The sequence below is a fragment of the Oreochromis niloticus genome, linkage group LG13 (assembly GCF_001858045.2).
Source record: "Oreochromis niloticus isolate F11D_XX linkage group LG13, O_niloticus_UMD_NMBU, whole genome shotgun sequence".
Classification (NCBI taxonomy): Eukaryota; Metazoa; Chordata; class Actinopteri; order Cichliformes; family Cichlidae; genus Oreochromis; species Oreochromis niloticus.
The window spans coordinates 34,574,071-34,597,223 of NC_031978.2; the positions used below are offsets into that span (position 1 = coordinate 34,574,071).

The following is a 23,153-nucleotide window of genomic DNA, read 5'->3' on the forward strand; positions in this document are numbered from 1 at the left end:
AGCACAAAAATGCAATGTGTATAACATGAATACAGTTGCACCTGCAATGAAAGATTATTATGTGATTATGACAACACCTGAAATACAGACTTTAATGTAACATCCATAAATGCTTTGATAAAATGATGATTGATGCAATAGTAATGATAACGGTTATGAATAGTAACAGTAAAATAATTTCTAATCACCACACTTGTGTTTAATAAAATCATTGTTTTGACACATCTGGACCAGTGGTTGTTTGTCTCAGACCTCAATTAAAAGAATTCGGGACAACGGTCAGCATTTTAATCGCTAGTTTAAAGGCTGTAGGTTGCAGCCATTGCTCTAACACTGTTTAAATGTAACAGAGCTCAGTGCTGGTTCTAATAGTCTGAGCTGCTTCCAGCTTTATTTGTGAAGAGCACAACAGCTTAAAAAACACGTAGCGAGCTCGTACAGCTGCGACTTAAAACTGTCATAACCTAAGATGACCTTAAAATAACGGGGCTACGTGCGGTGATGCTAGCATTAGCCACGTTAGCACGTTACCTTTAACAGGTGGTTAGACTGAGTAAACAGGCACTCAGTCAGAAGTTGGGCTCTCCGTTTCGCTGCAGGCTCCCTTCATTCTTCACATATCTGTGTCGAGCCGAGTGTAAATCCCGAGGCTGAACGGCCTTTGTACAAGCACACACGCTTCTTAGCAGGGCGAAGCTATGAGCTAGAAAAATCCAGGCTGGCAGACAGTCTGTGTCTGACCAACCAATCAGAGAGCTCCTTCCAGTGTGGCTAATTTGAATAGCAGCAGGATTTTTAAAATGAAGTTGTTAATCAAACAGCTAATCCAGCAGCTAATCCAAAAGTTATTCCCTGAGCGAACAGGAAAGAGAAATGGATTTTAAAAGGCAGTTTATTAAAGTGGAATTGGAAAAAGGTTTTTGAAATGCAGTTTATTAAATTGGAATTCAAAAATGTTTTTTGAAATGAAGTTTTTAAAAAGCATTTAAAAAATCAGTTTATTAAATTGGCATTCAAAAATGAATTTACAAATGCAGAATTTATTCTACAATTCATTATTTAAGCACAGAATTCTTTATTTTGATGCACGTGGCTCTTGTGATCATCCATAGCTTTCAGTCTCATTTATATCTTTATCTCTAAACGACTTAACTCCAGAGGATTTTGGCTTATTCAGGGATAACCTTGGGTTTTCTGTAATACAAAGTTGGTTCAGTCTCAAACAGCTGCAGCTAAGAGAATAAAAATTCAGACTGTGAGCAGCAGGTTATGTTCAGTGTGTTTATGTGATCAGGATCTGATGTGCTGCTGAGTCTGCCTCACTGCCACAAACACAGAATAGCCACCTGAATACCTGTTCAACCAATCACATTCATTCTGATGGTAAATTGTAGATTCACACATTCACAAAAAAACTAATTTCTATGCTGTTTCTAAGTTCTTCCTATCTATGATTCACATGCATTCATAATCCGATGGATGCATCAGAGAGCAGCATGTGGTTAGATTCAACCACCAACATCCAGTTAGTAGGTGACCTGCTCTGAGCCACAGCCACGCCTTTGAAACTGAAAATAATTGCATGTCCTTTTTACAAAAGTGTTGTATTTACTGGCATAAATTTTATATTCTTCATAGATTTTTCATCACCATTTGCATGTAGATGTTATGAGGATCATTTTCTGTGGAAGATGGGGAAACCCTGGGTTAACTTAGCATGTTGGTAACTGTTTATCCTGATCATTATTGTTAGGATAAGTAAGTCCAGATAAATACTAATATTAATAAATCCTAATGAAAGGTAATCAAGCCTTTTCTCAAGATCTGTCCTAAAAACAATCAGAACTCTAATTTTAGCCTCACCATTTTCATAATTAATTTTGTTCCCTGTTGTGTACCTCAGCTTTCAGTGTTGCAACGCTGGAGTTTGTCATGCTGCATTTAACAATAACTTCATCAGGTGTCTGGACCGGATCATGACCATCAGCATTTCCTCTGACAAACCCTCTCTCGTTGCAGTAATACATCTTATAAAAAAGATCATAATCACAGTTTGTGTATTTGTCAAAGATTCCAACTGCGAACCAGTTAGAGTACAGGCTGTAGTCAAAAGGAACAGAAAACATGACAGCTATTTTCTTATCAGCTCTGTCTGCAGCTGTATCGTAGAGATCATAGGTGAAGACTCCAACAGATCCACGCGCTGTGCCACCAGTCTTAGAGAACAGACTGTTGCCAGATTCAGAAGGCCCAAGTTTTGTTGGCAAAGGGATTTGGCAGAGTCCACTAACAAGATGCAGTCTAGTCAGGAAAAAAAAAAACATGAATTAATATTCTTATTCAAACAGGATCCATACTCCTCGTAATGAGTCAGGTGGATCATTTTTTTAGAGAAACAAACAGATACAGAGCTATTGCTGCTGAGATAAGGACATTGTGATGGGGGTTCAGAGAAAACTTACTAAACTGCTATTTGATTCCTTCTGTTACTTTTATTAATCATACCTGCATGTTTGAGGTAACATGCAGGCAGCATCTCAGTCATCATGAAAACTGATTCACAGAGAAAATTCTAACTTCAGATGAACGACTCTAGTTTCATGTGCTGATGTGTTAAATGTGTGTCTTTGATACAGCTTCCTTTGTGTTCACTGCACACAAACACAGGCATGGTGCTGCTGAGCTCCATTCTATTTCATTTTATATACATTTCTCTTATTTTTTTTATTCATCAGTTCTGTTCAGCAGGACTGACATACATGAAAGGTCAATATGGATGAGTTTGTAAAATAAAGTGAAAAAAATATGCTTTAAGATTCTTGGAGTATAGAGTTTTAATGTGTGGAAACTTGCTGTACAGTTTAAAAACCACCGCTGTAAACACTGAAGAACAAAAGTTTACTCACCTGGGGTCTCTAAGGATGTAGCCCTCAGTCTTGTTTGTAATATGAATGGCGGACTGACGAGGACCCATGGTGTCTGCAAACTGAAGAACAAAAAGAGAGAGAAGAACATGTTTTTGTCTGTGGGAGCGTCTCTGTTTTGCTGGTTCAGATGGCGATTAAGCAAGGTGGAGGTGGTGCATCAGAAGCAGCTGGAAGAGCTGCAGGCACAGACCGAGCAGCAGACAAAAGTTTTAGAAAACCTTGTTACTCGGTCTGGCTCCTTACAGGCACCACTGCCGCGCCCCCCTGGTCATGCTGCATCAGATGGGGGGTGGACCCCCAGGTCTTCATGGAGGGGGCTCTCTGGCTGCTCCCGCTTTTGTTGGGTGAAACCCAAATTACGGCACTGAGCCTGTTGTTCATGTCTTGCACACTAAAGGCACTATAAAGATGATTGGACATTGAATCTATTTGGGCCAGCACCTACCAGCCTAAGACTAAGCTGCATAAGACTTGATTGACTGTCCATAATTCGTAAGTTTAATCATGAGAATAAACACAGTTGGATTTGCTGGTTAGACTCTCTGCTATTTGCAGTGCAGGAGGTGCCGCAGGCCGCCATGGGATTAGAGAGACTAGAGAAACTAGAGAGAAATTAGAGAATTTTCACTTCTTCCACTGGCAGATTTTTTTCACTTAATATAAAATATTTTAGCTTGAAATAGGTAAAAGAAATCTGCCAATGGAACAAGTGAAAATTTTCTAGTGTCTCTCTAGTTTCAAGATTCACTGTCTTAAAACAAGTTCCTGTATCTTACTGAAATGTTGCCCTGTAGCTGATTGTGTTTTATTTTAAGTGTAATGAGATAATTTTGACTAGAAATAAGACAAATATACTTGGTAAGATTTTGAGTTTTTGCCATGTATAATATGCATGTAAAGTAATAAATTTTAGGATTTATAAAAATAAATTAGTAAATAAAAGACATACATTCTCAAAACAAGATTATTTATTTATATTTATTAAGTATTTCACACTTAAAACCAAAGAATTTCAAAAAAATTTTGGCTGGTTAAAACAAACAAAGGCGAACAGATGATCTATATTTTAATTGTAACTGCATTTTGTTTTTCATGCCATAAGCTGCTAATAATTTGGAGATTTTAACAACAGCCTGCTAAACTCGCATCTAAACACAGAACATCACACTGTTGTAACAAAAACGATTTATTGTTGAGTTCTTGCTGAATAAAAAAGATTTAAATAAGCTCTCTAAAGATTATGAACTATTAGAACTGGTGAGAGTGGGTTCCTGTATATACAGTTAATTATTTTAATTTTTGTATTGCAGCAATTAGGATAATCTTTAGTTTGGCTGAGAGCTGCTAGTGGTTCAGCAGGAGGGGATGAGTCAGATGACAAAAAGCTGCCAGCAGGTCAGATACGATGTCATAACTGATCCAAACTTTAAGTCAGCTCGCTGTGGAACATCAAACGGAGTTTTCCTCCTCTCAGCAGTTTTCCTTGACACTGTTTCTGGAACAGAGTCCAGATGTGAGCTCTGACTGTGTGGATGGAAGCTTTGTGCTATAACAGTCAGACTGACATGTTTGGAGAAACACTGAGATCCTGGAAGGATCCTCAGCATCAGACTGTTTGTGTCCAGCTTCACTGTGTTCATGTTCCTGGCAATTTGATGAAAAAACACATAATTTTCTCTCTCACACTGTCTGCCTCACACCTGAACAGTGAGGCTGTGATGCATTGTCATGTCACACCTGCCCTGCAGCTAAACCTCTCGTACCAGTTTGAGTCCAAACGCAAATGCAGTCACATGCCCGACTAGGCCAACACAGGTTCACTGCAGACCGACAGCACTTAGAGGAACCAGCAGGGGGCGCTTCTCACAAACCATTCTGTTGGCTAATTCTTTGATGAGAATCAAACAGCAACACAAGTGGATTCAATGATCCATCGACAAAATATGAACTCAATAACTTGACTGCAATCAAACACATTACAACTAAAATTGTTGTCATTTTATTTTGAAAGGACAGACAGTAAACAGTAGCAACTGCTGTGTGTGACTTTAATGGAGAGAACACTGTTTTCATCTAGGATATAAAAATATATCACAGTTTGTTTTGTGAAGAAATCAATAAAACACCGGCATTGATCTAAAATGCCAATAAAATTAATCTAAAAACATTAATCTAAAATCATGTGGATTTGTCTTCAAACAGAAGAGTGATCAAAGTTTGTCCTGAAATAAGAGCTGAACATCTGGTCCAAACATCACAGAGCAGAAACAAACAGTAAAGTTCCTAAAGACAAACTGTTAAAGGAGGAAACAAAGCAAACTTACAGTTTCTTCACACACCAACAACAAGCTCCACTCCACAGCTGGACACTAAACACGGACACACAAGTGAGTTGCTTCCTGGAAGGAGGTGGGACTCCACCTGAAGCTCAGGACAGGTGGGAGGGGCACAGGTGGGAGGAGCAGTCAAGTTGAATTAACAACATGTGAACCATCAATGTGGTGAAAAGAGGTGATATTTACTCCAGCTCATGATTCAAAAACAACAAACACTCCATTAAACACTTTCAGAATAAATGTGTCAGAGGCAAAGAAATTGTTTTGACTGAAACTGTGTATGACATGTAAGGCGAACAGAGTACCAAAATAACAGGAAACGTGGGGGCAAGATGACGAACTCTAAAATTATAAATGGAACAGATCCAAGGACGGCTCTTCAGATCTGCAGATGCTTAGTAGCGTCCACATGTCTCCTTTTCCGGAAATGAATAGATAAAATGATTGTAAAAGCTCTGACCGCTCTGAGTCGCGTCTGGTCTGTCCAGTTTGAAGAATAAAAGAATCTGGGACAATAGGGACATCTTTAAATAGCCTGAACCTGGGGTCTTGATTGGTGTGTTGAACCCCAGATTCTATAGACATTTAGCTCAGGGCTAGTTCCTGTGCTGCCATGATTAGTGCCACAGTGCTGTCTTTCAGTCCAGCTATTTAACTCATCTAAATGTACCACTAAAATCATTAAGAGACTATCTTAATGCATTGAATTTGTCTTGATGCATGTGTTCTGTTCATCTGGATGTAGTGCTTTCAGTCGGAGAAACATTTCGTCACTCTTTCAAGTAGCAGGTTCTTAGATTGTGAGATTTCCATCAGTAATGGGGGACATTTAAAAGTTGACTTGTACCGCAAACCTAAGCTTACGAATCAGTATTTAAGGTTTGACTCTTATTGTCAACTGGAGCTCAAACTGGGTGTCATAAGGACGGTACAACATAGAGCGAACAATATTCCCATAGACACAGCGGCCAGGGAAGCAGAAGAACATCATGTCAAGAAGGCCCCGAGTAAATGTATCCCAGCTGTACCTTTGTCAAAGCTGGGAAGGCACCTAAAGAAAGCTCCAGCCAATCCAGGAGAGAAGGACAACCGCTGCCCAAATGAAAAACCTGTAGTAATCCCATATGTGTCAGGAGTATCGGAACAGTTGAGATGCATTTTTTCTAAACACTGAGTCTCTGTGGCTTTTAAACCCCAAAACACGCTGCGCCAGAAACTGGTCCACCCCAAGGATCGGGTCCCCTGACACAAACAGAGTAATGTAGTGTATGCTGCACTACATTATTGTAGTGCAGCATTCCAGGAGGATTGCCATGATTTATACATCGGGGAAACCAAACAACCTCTGGAGAGGCGGATGGCACGACACAGAAGAACCACCTCGTCAGGTGAGAATTCTGCAGTCTATTTACACCAGTAGACACTCTTTCAGTGACGAATTGAGTTTTTCAATTCAATTCAATTCAATTTGATTGATACAGCATGTACTCTTTGGCACTGGGATGCCAGCTTCTCCTCCTCTACCCCTCCTTTGGAAATGCAGTAGCGAGCTTTGGCACTGGGATGCCTGCATTTATCTGCATTTATCATGGCTAAAAGCAGCAACAAATACTTCTAGCCCTGAATACCAGTTTCCCGTTTCTAATGCAACAGCAAGCTTTCTACCAATGCGTTGCCAGTTTCCCTTCCCTGGATCCCTCCTTCGCAAAATGCAGCAGCATGCTTTTGTGACACAAGTATTCTAGGTACTTCCCTCATTTCCAATCACAACAGCAATCTTTTCTATAAATGAGTCGCCAGTTTTCCTTTCCCGTATCCCCCATTGGCAATATGCAGCAGCATGCTTTGGCACCAGGTTGCCAGGTTCTTTCTCTATCCCTCCCACCCAAATGCAGTACCAAGCTTTGGCACTGGGATGGTTCCTCTGTTGTCTGAGCAGATGGTTGGTGTGCATCCATCTCTGCCATCAGAAGGTCATGTACTGATGCCCACACCTCTCTTCATTCATCTTTGGAAAGGCAATTGAGGTCTTTAAACCTGGGATCAAGGGCAGTAGTGATATTCAGCCATGTGAGATTGCTGCTGTCTCGCCGCTGAGCTAGGTCTGTGGTAAAAACCTTCTTAAGCCTCAAAACGTAGACTGGGTCATCATCTGAGGGCTCCATAATCCTGAACAAGTGACACAAGGCTGGCAACACCATGGAACAGGAGACATACCGCTCTCCCCCCAGCAGATATCTGCTCATATATCTGCAATAGAAAGATCAAGGCTGTATTTTTCTATTAATCACACAGAGACAAACATAAATACCACATATGAAAATACACAGAGAGGTGGAGAACATACTTGAAAACAAAGCTAGAACACAAAGATAGACACACAATCAATTCAATTCAATTCAATTTTATTTATATAGCGCCAAATCACAACAAAAGTCACCTCAAGGGACTTTATATTGTATAGTATAAAGCGTAACAATCATGAGAAACAAAATGATTTACCTGCAAGGTTCAAGTAGTTCCTCCAGCTTTTGCAGTCTGTCAAGCTCCTGGTCAGTCAACATGGTCACCTTGCTGTTTTGCTGAGTCAGGATTGTGGTCAGCCCAGATTTGTTTCTCTGGATCCACTTTATCATCTCTAGGGTGGAGTTCCATCTTGTTGGAACGTCCTGAACAAGCGGTGCTGTTTGATGTTCATGTGCAATGAATAATATAAATAATATAATAAATTATTATTAATATAATAATAAAACAACAAAAAGTTGTTTTATTAGTTTTAATCTTTTAACTTTATACATCAAGCAAAAATTAAATTATATGCAACAGTCTTGGAGTTGAATAAATTTTGTTAACATTTAAACCTATTTTCTGCATATTCCAGCATATAAAAATATTTTTTTTGTGTGTGTTTACACTCACTCTTTCAAATAGATGCAAGTAAAACACAGCAGAAAATAAATAAAATCAAAGACTCAGCGGCACCAAGTCGTGTCACTCTTAAAGCACAGTTTCATGGCGGTAACACTTTGAGATACGTTTCTGCTTAGGCTCACATTTGCCAAAATCTGCGTTTTCTCTGGGCACAAGATGTCTCACACCTTCATCATGCAGCTCTTCAGAAACTCTCCCTCGGGAAATGGGCTGATTTGGCTATCTCCTCTGCTACAATAAAACTTGCTTTGACAACAGCTTCACTTTGTGATTTTGCTCTGGTGACAAACGTCTGGTGAAATGTTAGATTCTTCTTTAGCTCTTATGCTTTCTGTAGTTTCTGCTCTCCATTTAGGTTTTTCGGCTTATCCTGATGTTGTGTCTCGTAGTGCCGTCTTAAATGAAATTCCTTAATTACAGCCACATTAGCTCCACTAATAAGACACATGGGTTTACCGGCAATGTCTGTAAGCATATATTCAGTCTCCCACCGGTGCTGAAAGGCTCGGTTTTCAGAATCAACTTTTCTCTTCGCCATTGTAAGGGGCTAGCTTCACAATAACAGAAGTTTGACCTTATTGATGCGGGAATGTTCCCAGCTAGCTTTGCTTTGGGTGAGGAGGCTGCAGCGCTGTGTGTGTGTTACCTCATATAGCCGGGCCATGGATAACAACAATAATAAATCTGTATAAAATGATCTCGCGAGCCAGATATAAATGTCCGCCTGGCCAGATGTGGCCCGCGGGCCTCGAATTTGACACATGTGATTTTGATGGATTCAATTCCTGAGGATAAAGTTAGAAAGGGAATCAAGTTCCATCGTTTGATATCATCAACCATTTTCTTTTGCAACAAACCAAAATTCTCCTCAAATAATTTAGTTAAGTCTTTAGGTATGACAACTCCCAAATATTTCAGTGATTTTGCTTGCCATCTCAGTGGATATTGAGCAACCAAGTGAGCTGGGAGGCTATAATTATAGTTAAGTATTTGAGTTTTAGTCATATTAATTTTATACCCCGATAATTCCCCAAATTTCTGGCAAAGAGTCATTAGTTCAGGTAGGGAGTTGCTCTTAAAATTTATTGGTGGAATGATCGGTACCTATTTAAGGAGAATTTTTTTGGGGGGGCTGAGATGTTCATGTTTAGATGAACAGATGAATCTCTGCATCTGTAAGAGAAATATAATCAGAGCTCTGAAAAATGACTGAAGTCTGTAGTGTTTGTTTTTCTGTCATCTTTTTCGCTTTCACGTTACTTCTCTACCACTACAGACCCATAAAAAAGTTGAACAATACGATATACAAAAGTTTTATACAATTTACAAGAAACTGTTGAACTTTTATCTACTAACACGTTATCAGCTGCTATTTCATTGTGGGGTAATAAAGATAGAAGAGAAAGTGAAAGGTTACTTTACGAGCAAACTTATACACCTCTCCTTAAATCCAACTACAGTCCACAAAGATAAGATATTATGAAATGTGTTGTACTTTTTTATGGTGGCCCAATAAAAAATTTGAAAAGTGAAATAATTTTTCTAGCAAAATAGATAAGTACACCTCAATATGTTGTGACATTTTGGGGAAGGGTAATAAAAGAAAGAGTAGAGAATAATTTGAGCTCCACTAATGTTTTGTTTTTAATCATTTAACTTGGTTGCGATGGTAGTTCATCTGGTGACCCTCACATGGTCATACAACAGGAGAAAAATGAATGAATCTCTATTGTACTCCCTTTAGTGGCCTGAGCCTATAGAGGGGGGAAAAAAGTAAACACTAAACTTCAATTAATTAAAATATGACAATCACAGTGACAATGGCAGAGTACAAAACAGAATGTAGATCATAAGAACTATAATATTTTCTTATTATAAACTAAATGCATGGTATTCAGAGGCAGCTGTGTTAAACTTCAAATCCTAACTCTCACCAAATTTCCCCTTGTGGAACAATTAAAGGATTATTCTATTCTATTCTATTCTATTCTATTCTATTCTATTCTATTCTATTCTATTCTATTTAATCAGAGTGACAGTGACCACATATAGGAATAGTGGCAGTGAGTCAAAAAATTGAATCAGAATCAGAATCAGAATACTTTATTGATCCCTAGGGGATCATAAATTCTGTCAGACACTGCTGTCAGACTCCACAATAAAGACTTTAACTGATCAAACACACACATCCACAAATATGCAATAACACTAATGTGCAATAATCTTTTCTGGCATCGTTGTATTTTTACTCAGTTGTATATAACATTTGTATTCTATTTTTATCTTATTGTATATTTTATTCTATTTTATTCTACTGTATATAGTATTTTATTTTATTCTGTACAGTTGTGTACTGTATTTATTCTTATTTTATTTTATTCTAATTTTTGCTTCATAACTTTTGCACTGTCCACTTCCTGCTGTGACAAAACAAATTTCCCACGTGTGGGACTAATAAAGGTTATCTTATCTTATCTTATCTTAACGCATGCTTACAAAGCCAGACTGAGCAGGACAAGCCAGTGGTTAGACAAACAAGAATTTGGCCACCAGGGGCAAATTTGGCACTGATACACTGCGTTGAGATTACTCAGTGGACATTTTCAGAGAGGTTGCAGCTTACAACAACATTCCTGACCTTCAGGAATACTCTGTCTGCCACTGACTACATTAATAAGTGTATAGAGGATGTGACAGTGGTCAAAAACATCAAGAGGCAAGCCAACCATAAACTGTGGCTAACCGGAAAGGTCCATTCTCTGCTGAGAGCTTGGAAGAAAGTGTCAGGGTTCCTCGGTTGTTCACCCAGTGTTTTCAGTTTGTTCATGTTCTGTTTATTTTCCACATGTTCATGTTTCCTGTTTTACCGTGCCAGCTTTCTGTTTATGTGCATCATGTTTAGTTCCACTTTCTATACGTCATATACGTCTATACGTGTTATACGTCAAATTATGTTCAGCTGTGTACTCGTCTGTCTTTTATCTTCATTATCATTAGCCTGAGTATTTAAGTCCTCAGTTTCCTCCTGTTCACTGTCTTCTCATTGTCAATCCTGCATGTGTTTGTTTTTAGTTCAGCTAGCCAGTCATCCATCCATCCAGCCAGCCAGCCAGCCAGCTAGTCCGTTTCATATTCTGTTCTTATAATAAATACCATCCTCGTCCTTCACCGACCCATGAGTCCTGCGTTTGGGTCCTTACTTCTCCACTTCCACATAGCAATTACCTGACAGAAAGCTTTTAAATCTGTTACAGAGATTTACAGAGAAAGAAACTAAACAACCTCTGGCTAAGCAGATGGTACAACACAGAGTATCTAAGTCGTCAGGCCAGGACTCTGCAGTCTCTTTACACCAACACACATTATTCACACCTTTTTCACGTTATTCTCCACACTCACTTTTTAGAGCAGACCATGTGATCATGCAGCAGTGGAAAATTTACATGAAAAATCCAATTTTTCATAAAACTTAAATTGCTCCTGTGGAAAAAAAACATAACAGATATCAAAACATGGATTTAGTAAATAAAAGTCTAAAGTTTAGGAATGCATATAAAGTTTCAATGATGTTTGTGCGATCAAGTATGGCTGAGCAAGAGGGCTCCAAAGTGGCCTGGGTTGGTGTACTTATTGAAATCCTTTCCCATTCAAATGAACAGAGAACAATCGCAACTTCTGTGTGTGTGTGTCTATGTGTGTGTGTGTGTGTGTTAACTTTATAAACTTTAACTTTATACATTAAATTATATGCAACAGTCTTTGACTTGAATAAATTTCTAGAACGTTTAAACCTATTTTCTGCATATTCCAGCATTTAAATAATTTTTGTGTGTGTGTGTGTGTGTTTACACTCACTCTTTCAAATAAATGCAAGTAAAACACAGCAGAAAATAAATAAAATCAAAGACTCAGCGGCGCCAAATCGTGTCACTCTTAAAGCTATTGGAGCCGGTGGAGCACGGTGGCTGCAGCGGTCATGCCAGTGGAGGGATCTGGGGGTTTCTCTGTGAATTTCACATTCCCATGGCAGCGTGCTAGGTGCTTGCTCAGAGTTGAAGTTTTGGGGGTTTTTCGCTGTAAAAAGAAGTTTGCTACAGCGGACGTTAATATTTTTGTTACTTTTTACGGAATGAAACTCAAAGTAAGGTCAGTGCTTCCACACTTCAACACTGCACGGTCGTACTCTCTCCCGCACTCGATGTATTATCCATTGTTGATTTGCACATGTCTCTTACCACGGACGTTGCATGCGCTTATGTCATTGTCAGGAAACACTCTCACAAACAAAATCAGGGTTTAGTAATGGAGCAACGCAGCATCTTTACAGGAAAGTAACCGTATTCTAATGACTTTTTTACAATAGTAATCCCTTACTTTATTAGTTACATGAAAAAAGTAATTGGATTACAGTAACACGTTACTGCTCATCTCTGATAACAAATCAGAGAATTTAATTGTGAGACTGATGAATAAGCACTCAATAAACCACTCAAACAATGTTAGACCCTGTGAGGGTGTGGGGAAGCATCTCCCTCACTAACGTGAAGCACACACTTGCAATGTCTGACAGGAAGTTTAGTCTTGTTATGTTTTTGTTTTGAAGTCCAGAGAAATATAATCACAGCTTTGGAAATTGACTGAAGTCTGTGGTGGTTGTTTTTCTGTCATCTTTTTCCCTTTTACATTACTTCTCAACCGCTACATACCCATAAAAAAGTTGAACAATACGATCTACAAAAGTTTTATACAATTTACAAAAAACTGTTGAACTTTTGTCTACTGACACGTTATCAGAGTTTTCAGCTGCTATTTCATTGTGGGGTAATAAAGGCAGAAGAGAAAGTGAAAGGTTACTTTAAGAGCAAACTTATACACCTCTCCTTAAATCCAACTACAGTCCACAAAGATAAGATATTATGAAATGTGTTGTACTTTTTATGGTGGCCCAATAAAAAATTTGAAATGTGAAAGAATTTTTCTAGCAAAATAGATAAGTACACGTCAATATGTTGTGACATTTTGGGGAAGGGTAATAAAAGAAAGAGTCGGGAATGATTTGAGCTCCACTGATGTTTTGTTTTTAATCATTTAACTTGGTTGCGATGGTAGTTCATCTGGTGACCCTCACATGGTCATACAACAGGAGAAAAATGATTGAATTTAATAAAAAATACTTCTCTTAACCCTTTAAAACCTACCTTACTATATATTTTTACATGCTGGGAGCATTTTTGGGGAGCATTTCAAGTTACCATACATCAATACAACTGTTATAGCCTAAATTTTAATAATATGTATGCATTAAGTGCATAGTAACTACATAAATTGCAAAAAAGTGCAATAAACCATAAAAAATTGAAAATCATTTTTATTTTTCTTTACAGATATTTCTAATTAGAGAAATTTAAGAGGTTTATCCCTCAAAACTTTAAATACAAAAAAGTTGCCGAAAATCGGAAATTTATTTTGAGTGTCTTCATTGCTTGTTTGTTTTTTGGAGATACACCAATTTGTACATACCGCAGAAAAAATGAAAATAAATCCTATAATGCAAATTTGCAAAGAAAACAGCATGTGCATCAAAATAAGCTATTTAAAGCAGTGCAATTTCAGTTCTAAGCATCCCAGAAACTACTCAGAAAAGCACGAAGTCAAGCATGACTTTTAAAAACACCAGTGTAGGCTTATAAGTAAAAAAAACTACATTTTCCGCGAAAATGTCAGATCACTTCCGGTTTCGGGCAGGTAATCGCAGACATGCGATAGTTCGCACTACGTCTATTTCAATGTAGGAAGCATTATGAACAGCTGATCTGATCGGCAAAGCGTGTTTCAGGAATATTTTTTTTTTATTGCTGCAAGTGCTTTTTATGCAATTATTTTATAAAGCTATATGTGGAAGGAAACCATGACCTAGGACAAGCTGATGGCATAAGATGTAAGTACAACTCCGGTTCCATATTCAAATTTTTTTTATTGCATTAGTTTACGTGGTTCCGGTTCTGCAGGGATTTAAAAATAGTTACGCACAACGGAGCCTGCCCACTCCGACTGGCTTTAAAGGGATAAACTTGATGTAGCACCAGATAGAGTGTATAGAAGTGTGGGACTCATGGGCCCTTTCTCAATTCTCAAGTACGCGAGTATGCACTCGCGTTCTCGGCGAGTACGGACTCACCGAGAACGCGAGCACGGACTCGCGATTTGTACGATTGGAACACCAGCGTACTTGATGATGTCACAGGTCCGGAGTTTTTACTGCCGTCCCCTCTTAATTTAACTGTGAGTAATGATGTTATGAAGCTTAACTGTAATCACAGCCAAACCGGTTTACTCAGGAACAAATAAAACACTGAAATAAATCAAACATTAACATTTAGAAGTGATCTAAGTGACTTATATATCATTTTAACCTCAGTAGTGAAACCTCTATTAATAAAAATAGTGTACATGTACATACGTGTACATACCTTAATAAAAACAAGCAGGTGAGATGTTAGAACGCTTTAATTTTTGTTTTAGTGGACACTCAATACAATAGACAGCTGCTGGGGTTTGTTTAACCTGAGTAGTGAGAAGACTGCGGGGGGTTGAAAACGATGTGACCGGAGTCCGCTGTTCTCGCCGGCTCTAATAATCCTCGACCTCGCTGTCTGCTATGGAGCTGGCGGGTCACAGACGTCTCCGAAAACGTCAGAGCACGTTTGGAAATATATGATATCTTGATAAATCGAGCAGATATTTGAAGTTTACACAGCTACATTCTCGCTTGACAATAACTTAAAAGTTTATTTTGTGACCCAGAAAGAGTAATATTTAAAAGTTTTTAGCCCCGCACGTCCGCCATTGCCGCGTTTGAGTTTTGGACGAAATGCATTCTGGGATATTTAGCTGTACCAAGTCCACACGAGTCACCACCGATGCATGCTCGATAAAACGGGCGGAACGAGAACACATCCGGGACTTTTTCGCGTTCTCGGCTTGATGTGTACTTCGAATTGGAACAGTACTTGGTGTTGACATATGAGAAATGTATTAGAGCAGTGGTTCCCAAACTTTTTTTGCTGGGGCCCCCTTGTTTTACAAGAAAAATGCTCGCGCCCCCCCCCTTGCGCGCGCACGCACGAACACATCCTCCAACCACACACACCCATATTTTGCTCCATTGCGGTTTATTTCACACCTCAAACATTTAGTAAACAATTAAGCAAATACAAGTAAACTGCAATAAATTACAGGTAGTAAGAAAATAAACTACTAACTCTTTTACGCTACGTCCACACCTACACGGGTATTTTTGAAAACGCAGCTGTTTCGTCCACACGGAAATGGCGTTTCGAATCACCGAGAACGGAGATTTTTTAAACTCCTTTTTTGCGTTTACGTGTGGACGAGGAATACAGAGTTCGCTACGCAATGTCAAAGGTATGTGCCTCTTTTCACGTCACGCTGTGCGCCACGTTATTGTTTACATGAGATGAATTGCAGAATGGCAGATAGAGACAAAATACTGTTACTGTTAATCTGACTATCTTCAGGTTTTACACGCTTACATATACACACACAGTTACTGTCCCTCCATTTAGAAAGGCAGAGGCGTCACGGTGTGATTATTTTACATGTAGTTGTTTTTTCCCCTGTGTAATAATGTTCAACATTGCTGTCAATACATTTTTCAATCCCTCAGCAAAATGGGTTTAAACACATAAACAGCTGTGGGATACTGTTTGTCCATGATTTGAACAGGGAGAACAAATTGTGGCAGGATCAGCCTGATGTTATTTGTATCCCGCTGTAACTTTACTGCATAAAGAGCTAACATCTCCAAAATGTCAGGAGTAGTTATTACAACAAGTGTTTGTGAACTAAAAATCAAGAATGTGGGATACTGTTTGTCCGTGATTTGAACAACCCAGCGCTGCTCCCGACGCAGGGAAACTAATTTTGCAGGGGAGACCTACCTTGGCACTTGTGCAGGTGAAACCAAAGGGAAGATATGCTTCACCAGATTTTCTAGTCTTTGGCTTAGAATGAAGTTGGTTTGGAAACATATTCAGCTATGCTTCATCTCCTGCTTTGCGTTTCTGTAGGCGCCCCATGCTAGCAGTGTCCAAGCGTTGTCACCCCCCCCCCTTTTCATGCCGCGCCCCCCCTGCAATGGCTCTGCGCCCCCCTAGGGGGCGGGCCCCACACTTTGGGAAGGTCTGTATTAGAGTAAGGTACTGTCATTAATAGAACACAACGCTAATGTCGGAGTTTGTGATTTACATGATGTACCTGAACTGGTGTTAAACGGGATGTCACATCGCAAATGATTAATAAGGGGATCAAGAGGGTAGCCTCCATGCGCGACAATACTAGTTGGATTAGCATGCGAGTGTGCAGAATATTGTAATATGAACACTGGTAGGAAAATACTGAGTAAATGAGTACTTTGTTAGCACAGGTTCAGGAGTTATGCGTAAAGTTGTCCTGTGTGTGTTTTACTGCACAGATAGCCTGCAGAGTACAGCTACGCTGAACTGAAGTGCTTGTGTTTTGTATTTGCAGTTGCAAATGAGCAAGTAAAGAGAACGATTCTGAACTCATGCACGCCTGGAAGTGTCATTTGTCCAAGTGTGCAACACAAACATCAAGTAGTCTTTTACAGCCGCTGCCCTTCCCTAATGCTAGTAACTCTGTTGAGTATTGCAGCATCGACAGCGATCAACTCGAAGGAAAATGACGACGGAGGCAAAAATATCCTTAATAGTTTGGGAACTTTATTCCGCATGAACACGCGGCAAAACCTTCCTCACAGGTGCCATTTTGTTGGGGGTATACTACTACTTAGAGGCGTGATGACGCAGCATACATGCCCTCACAATGAACAGTGCCTCCTTGTGGTGACAACTAAAATACTGTCTCTGTTAAACATATTGTACAACATGAGTACACACAATGAATATCTTAACACCCCCTCTTGTACTCAGGTTGCTGGAATCTAAAGAAAAGTTGTACAATAAACAATAAACAGTTGTACACTCTACCACACTTCCCTTTTTTTTCTTTTCCTCTTTTTCCCTTTTAAGCACCAAACATAACGTCAGCAAACTTAGCAAGTTTTAGCTTAGAAACAGGTTTGGTCATAACATCTGCAACCATTTCTTCAGTGGTGCAATATAACAGACACATTTTCTCTTCATTTACAATGGATCTTACAAAATGATATTTAATGTCCACATGTTTGCACCTCTGTCGGCTCACAGGGTTTTTAGCCAGGGCAATTGTTCCCTGGTTGTCTTCGTACACTATTGTTTGAGTGTATCTGTAGTCATCGATACCTTTCAAAAGCTGTTCTAAATATATACACTCTTGCATTGTGGAAGCCAGAGCCATATACTCTGTTTCACAGGTAGAGAGCGCCACAGTGGGCTGTTTCTTGGTCTTCCATGAAACTAAAGAACTGTTGTTACTTATACGTACACAGTAACCAGTAGTGCTGCGCCTGTCGGCGGTGTCACCTGCCCAGTCAGCATCACTGTAGGCTACTAGACCCAAATTTTCATCTGTGTTTCTCCTATAACACAACTTCTTATCTTTGGACCCTTTGAGATATCTCAACACATGTTTCACAGTTCCCCACTGTTCTTCTGTAGGCTCATGGAAATGTTGTGATAACTTGCTTACCACAAAACTCAGGTCAGGACGGGTACCTGATGCGAGGTATATAAGACTGCCTACAGCCTCTCTATACATCCTCACATCTTCTATCTTAGTAGCATCTTCTGTGTAACCCAACTTCTGATCACAGGGAGTTTCTCTGGGTTTACAGTTCTGCATGTTAAACCTCATCAGTATCTTGTTGACATATGTTTCTTGTGACATTGTTACACATCCATCAGACTGAGTGAAATCAATACCCAGATAATGCTTAAGTCTGCCCAAGTCTTTCATCTTAAATCTGACTGAAAGCATTTCTTTCACATCCTTCATTACCTTTTCATTGCCAGCTGCAATTATCAGGTCGTCCACCCAGATGATCATAATCACTTTGCCATGTTTTGTCTCTTTGGTATAAACACAGTGGTCTGCTGGGTTTTGCCTGAAACTGTTCGCTGTTAGGTACTCGTGCAAGATCCTATTCCAGTTACGACCAGATTGTTTTAACCCATACAAGGATTTTTGTAATCTACACACTAACCCTTCTCCCTCTTCATAACCTTCTGGCTGATCAATGTAGATTTCATAATCAATGGGAGCGTGTAAATACGCTGTCTTCACATCCATTTGATGGAGTAACAGGTTCTCCTGCGCTGCTTTCTGTAACAAAAGTCTTATGCTGGTTAAGTTGGCTGTTGGTGAGAATGTCTCTCCATAATCTATCCCCAACTGTTGGCTGTAACCCTTGGCTACGAACCTTGCCTTATATTTGTCGTTTCCCTCAATGTCACTCTTAACGGAATAAACCCACTTCCCCACCACTGTTTTCTTTCCCTTTGGCAAAGTGGTTAGGGTGAAAGTGTCATTTTCCCGTAACGAGTGAATTTCTTCATCCATGGCTTTGATCCAGTTCTTTGAGTTAGCTGATTCTATGGCTTCCTCAAATGTGTTTGGGACACCACACACTGCCCTGTAGCAGTAGTCTATGGTAGTGTGGATCTCATCGCTGCCACTGTTGGCAGCTACAAAGTCATTTAAATGTCCCGGTTTTCTTCTCTCCCTAATAGGATACCTTTTGTTGACAGATCCATCACTTGCCACAGTTGAGCCTTTTCGTTCACGCTCATCAGGTATACCACTTTGTGGACTTTTGTCCCTCACAATAGGTTCTGAAACCTCCTCATTGTCCTTGTCACCTTTCTCTGAAGGTCTGTTAGCCATAGGCTGCCTTACTCTGCTACAGTCATCATTTAGTTCTCCCTCATCTGTCTGTGTTTGTCTTTCTACATTTACTTTGCTCACAAACTTAACAAGTCTATGTTTCTGAACTTTCTCAGTTTCGGGGTGGTAAACTAAGTAGGCGGGACTGTTCTTATCATAACATACAAAGAAACCTTGGTCACATTTTGAATCAAGTTTCCCCTTGTCCTGTTTGTATGCATAGCACACAGACCCAAATTTCTGCATCTTTGACAAGTCTGGCTTTTTACCTGTCAGCATTTGGTAGGGTGTTTTCCCTGTTCGCTTATTAAAACATCTGTTCCGTGTTACAGCAGCAGTTTGAATGGCATAGTTCCATAGGCATTTCGGTAGCTGACTCTCAATTAGCATGCACTTGCCCATCTCGAAAAGAGTACGCCACCCCCTCTTGGCTGTACCGTTCTGATGGGGTGAGTACGGGGCTGATGTCTCATGCTTAATGCCATTTTTTCTTAACAGGGTTTGGAAATCTCTGCATGTGAACTCCGTCCCATTGTCTGATCTAATGCATTTTACATTGCCATATGGTGCAACATCCGCTAGAAATTTCTCTGTTGCCTGCACTGTATCAGTTTTTGTCTTAAGGAAATATACAAACACTGAGTTTGAATAATCATCAGTGAATGACTGTACGTATTTGTACCCATCAATAGATTCAGTGGCTATCGGACCTGCTAAATCTGTGTGGACCATTTGTAAGGGAGCCTTTGCTCTTGTATCAGGATCTCTGTTTCGGGTTTGTGCAAACTTTCCCTGGATACACACTTCACATTCCTGGTCAGGTCTATCAGTTCTCCCCTTAATCTGCATACCGTTAACCACACCTTGTAATCTTACTACATCTTCATAGTTGCAATGACCTAATATCTCATGCCATGCTTGTTTGTCATGACAGGTGTTACACTTATCATTACCCTCAACTTCAGTCTGCAAATAGTACAACTTGCCATACACATGAATGTTAAAGTTAGTACCGTCTTTGTGGGTCAACATGTCCTGCCCTTGTTTAAAGGTGACTGTTGCTCCTAATGCAGTGGCTGACTTTACGGAGAATATGTTCTGGGGATATGATGGAATAAACAGCGCATCTTTCAGCATTGCTTTGCGTCGCTGGCCTGTATTGTCAATCAGTAACACCTCTGCATCCCCCCTCTGTTGGGCGATGCCTCTGCACTGGGTACCGTCTGCCAGTTCCACGCTGTGTGACTGCGGTCTGAACGCGTCGTCGAAGCTCTTGAACTTGGCGATGTCGTTAATGATGTGTGAGGTAGCCCCAGTGTCGACCAACAGGCCTTTCTCCTCAATGCTGTATGCTGACTGCTCGACTTTGATGTCTGCGCCCCTTAATCCTGAAGGCATAATCCGGCGTTTCTGCTTTGGATCCGTTGCCGCTCTCATCTGCGACCTTCCGCGCGCCATCTTGTTTGTCTTTATGTCTACATGTGGTATCACTGTGTGTGTTGCTTTTGGAATGACTGCACCATGTCCTCCGTCTGCACACTTTTGCTCGGTGGCCTTTTAGTCCACACTTGAAACACACAATGTCCACATCGCTCTTGTATCTGCATTGCGCGCTGAATCTCGTGTTCTCACGCCCGGTTCTTACTCCTGTTTTCATTATGTTGTCGCTACACTCCGATGCGCTTGACTTTTCAGTCTCTTCGAAACTCCGTAGCTTTGTTTTGAACTCAGCAAATGTCATATCGTCTTTATCGTGGGTAACGTGTATTGCAAATGGTTTAAAACTTCCAGGTAGTCCTTTTAAAACCATAGCAATCAATAATCCATCACCTAAAGTCTCACCCGCATTGCGCAGTGCTGTAATGGCGGCCTCTGCTCTGATGACATAGTCTGTGACAGTCTCTTCCCTCTTTTTCTGAAGCGATGTCAGCGTGGTGTACAGGTTGATGATTAGGGGCTTTCCCTTTCCAGCGTAGTAGTCCCTCAATATTTCTAATGCTCTTCTCCCATTATCAGGGGCATCTCTCATAATCAGCGAGAGGCTTTTATCGTCCAAAAATTGGATTAACTCGGCGTAAGCGTCAGCATTCTTCTTACCGTCTGCCACTACTTCAGCCTCACTGTTCGGTTCCTTCAGAACAGTGTCTCTTAATCCCAACAAGTGCAAATATCCTAGCACCTTAGTTTCCCAAAGTTCATATTTGGTCTCATCTCCGTCAAACATGAGTCGAGGCAGCCTGCTTGCTCCTCGTTGATCCATGTTGCTATTTAGCCGTTAGCCCGCTATCCGTTGCGGCTCCGGATCTTCATAAGAGAAAAAAAAAAACTCCTCTTCGAGTCGGCCCTGGGCCCATAACCTGTTGAGTATTGCAGCATCGACAGCGATCAACTCGAAGGAAAATGACGACGGAGTCAAAAATATCCTTAATAGTTTGGGAACTTTATTCCGCATGAACACGCGGCAAAACCTTCCTCACGGGTGCCATTTTGTTGGGGGTATACTACTACTTAGAGGCGTGATGACGCAGCATACATGCCCTTACAATGAACAGTGCCTCCTTGTGGTGACAACTAAAATACTGTCTCTGTTAAACATATTGTACAACATGAGTACACACAATGAATATCTTAACAAACTCTGACCACTTGGCTTTTATGTTCAAACATGCTTACAAGCTAGACTGAGCAGGACAAGCCAGTGGTTAGACAAACAAGAATTTGGCCACCAGGGGCAAATTTGGCACTGATACACTGCGTTGAGATCACTCAGTGGACATTTTCAGAGAGGTTGAAGCATACAACAACATTCCTGACCTTCAGGAATACTCTGTGTCTGCCACTGACTACGTGACGAGACGAAGGTAAGCGGTACGGTTTGGTGACGTCACAGTGAAATCCAGCGTCATGACTTTAACACTGAACAAATCCAGTCCGCACAGGCTCAGGGACAGACTTCATCCTTTTACTTTAACCATGAAACATGAAGCTGTCGCTCATAATGAGACAGGAGCTCAGCTTTCAGCGTCACAGCTGGAACAACATCAGCTGACATGAAGGAAACACAGACGTTTGTTCCCTGTTAGCAAAGATGAAGCTGGAGAGCGTGAGGGAACTACAGAGAGGAGGAGGAGGAGGACACGGGCTGTGAGGGACGCAGTGGAGCAGCCCTCAGACCTGTGTGTCTCACACTGCCCTGTGATTACACTCCACACACTCAGTTTCAGTTACATTCATGAATAACAATGAAAAGATAAAGTAATAAGTTACTGTAGTTCTCAGTTACAGCCTCGTGTTTCCTCCACATTCGTCTCTTTTCAGCCATCAGAAGGAGTGAGGACGACCCCCCCAGTCTGAGGACGTTCCCACCACATGAATGGGGGACAGGAGGCGCAGCTTCCAGCCCAGCTGGTAGCAAAGTCCTCCTTGGGTGGACTTCTCTGTAACTATGGACTCATGCATGCAGACGTTTCAGTCCACAGTGATGTCAGTCAGTGCTTTTTAAAGATGTGCACGTGTGCAGGATGTGAAATCTTCACTTTGATTGTTAAATGTTCACTTTGTTTGTGCTTCAAATAAATTCACTTCATGGATGAAACGGTTCAATATTGCCTCTTGTTTTGGTTCTGTGGCCCCATGAAACCCCCCCTGAGCCCACCCTGGTCAACCTGCTGTCAAACTTCATCTATCAAATATTTTACATAAAATGCTCCTTCCACTCATTTTCATGTCCTTTTCCTGCACACTGAAGTCTGAGGCAAAGCTTAAACATGAATCTGTCAACACCTATAAACACACTCGAATCACTGCACATGAATCAGGGTCTGTCATTCAGCACAGAGACTCAAATACACGAGTACAAAACAAGCAAGCGCTCCTTCAAATCTGTGAGCGCACGGTAACAAAAACACTTGACATGTGAAAGATCATCAGTGTCTGAATCTTCACAGAAATGCAAAAATAAAAACGTAGAAAAGAAAACAGCAGATTTTTAGTGACAGAAGTGAAGAAAATGCTGTTTTCATTTTGTTTCCAGCATCAGAAGAGTGTGACATGATGCACACGTGTAGAAACAGACACGTGTAGCTGTGCATGGACA

General features: G+C 40.4%; 1 long non-coding RNA gene across 1 annotated transcript; it reads right to left on the bottom strand.

Moving 5' to 3' along the window:
* Positions 1-1,072: 1,072 nt before the first annotated feature.
* LOC106098791 (uncharacterized) lies at positions 1,073-5,331 on the bottom strand. The gene is made up of 3 exons (XR_001225104.2): positions 5,252-5,331; positions 2,907-2,986; positions 1,073-2,301 (listed from the first exon to the last, which is right to left on the bottom strand). It is a non-coding gene; the product is annotated as an uncharacterized LOC106098791 (long non-coding RNA).
* Positions 5,332-23,153: the final 17,822 nt, after the last annotated feature.